The following is a 1,577-nucleotide window of genomic DNA, read 5'->3' as shown; positions in this document are numbered from 1 at the left end:
GCCCCGATCCGCGCAGCGGCGCGGCCTCGGTAGGGAGTGATCCCCATCCGCTGTTCTGGTCGCTTTCTGTGCTGTTTGCTAAGCTCTTCTCCAGTCAAAGGAAGGACGGATTCCGTCCATCAGTGACTTGGCTGTCGGACTGCAGCGGAGCAAGTGATACTGGACAAGAACTGCAGTTAAAGGAAGGTGGTTGTGCTATTCCTGTTAAACTGCAGACGTATTGATGATGAGCGACCTGTCTGCAGTCTAAGTCACGGTTACGTGATGAGCTGCTATTGCTGTGCAAAGGCTCAATTTAATTCTTTAGATATGGCAAGTTTTTGCTTTAAAAAGTGCTTGTAGTGAAGCAATAATGCAGGTGTCCATAGAGACATGGAGAGGGAGCAGCTTTGCTACTTTGTATGAAAAGTTTCTGTGGTGTTTTCAGTGACTGGAAAAATCCCATACAGGGCAGCGACTCTTACAGTATCGTTCTGTGTGTAAGAGATTGTGAGACGTACAATAAAATTCGAGCTATACCAAACCACCAGATGGTGCTGTCATTATACACAGCGGAAAATTTATATCTTAGCAACAAGGCTCTCTGCCATCGGAGGAGAGAACTCATGACTCTGTCTGATCACCTTGAATCATTTCCAGTTTCAGCGTCTCAAAGCAATGATGCTCCTGTTAGGACCTGCTCCATCCCTTGCACCATCATTCAGCTCCCTTTCCCTTATGGGCAGGATGTGGAAATTTCACCGAATCAGAGGCTTGGGGAATCTTTCTTCCTATCACAGGGGTTTGTTTGACACCAAGTTCACTTGGGTATTGGAAGAATCATTAGACTGCGTGTTGTTTTCTAAAGGAAAAGAAATTTAAACAATGCAATCGCACAGGTTAAAATGTGTTATCACTATAGCAGAAGAGGCAAAGCCATTTTCCTCACTGTTTTCTGGCTCTCGTGTCTAGAGGAGATGCAGAAGCCATTCCAACGAAAACCTGCTGCAGGGAAGAAGTGAGGAAGATGCAGCAGGAGAAAGCCCTGAGAGCCGGGCATCCAGAGCATCCTTTTGTGCACAGTGCTTGCCTTCTGTGCCAAAAATGCCTCCTGCTGTTTGCTCCCTGTCATATTTAGGAAAAAAAATGTTCTCTGCAGAGAACAAAAGATTTCTGAGGCACATAGTGATTACTATCAATTTCTCGACAGTTTTTTAATCTAGAGAGAAATTGTAGGAAATTAATCAGAGGCAGAATAATTAACACTGGAAAGGGACCAGCTTGGCCTGAGAGTGCATGGTTTGAGCGTGGCTCTTGGGTGCTGCGCGCTAAATCACTTCAGCAGCGAGGCGGATGTGAAGGATTGGCCAGCACAGAAAGCAGCTTCACAACCTCCCCTGTAAACAGAGCCGTGCACAGCTCCGAGAGGGAGACACTGCCTGGATCCGAGTGCCTGTGACTGCAGGCAGAGCAGCGAAACCACACACGGCTCCAGTCTTTGCTTCCAGCTCTGCGAGGCGTGGGACTCCGGCAAGGCAGGGAGTGGAGGAAGAGCTGCTCTTCGCTGTCTTCACTGCATTTGGATGGGAGTTGAGCAG

The sequence above is a fragment of the Mesitornis unicolor genome, unplaced genomic scaffold (genome assembly GCF_000695765.1).
Source record: "Mesitornis unicolor isolate BGI_N332 unplaced genomic scaffold, ASM69576v1 scaffold8675, whole genome shotgun sequence".
In the NCBI taxonomy this organism is placed as follows: domain Eukaryota; kingdom Metazoa; phylum Chordata; class Aves; order Mesitornithiformes; family Mesitornithidae; genus Mesitornis; species Mesitornis unicolor.
This window is presented reverse-complemented; position numbering follows the sequence as displayed.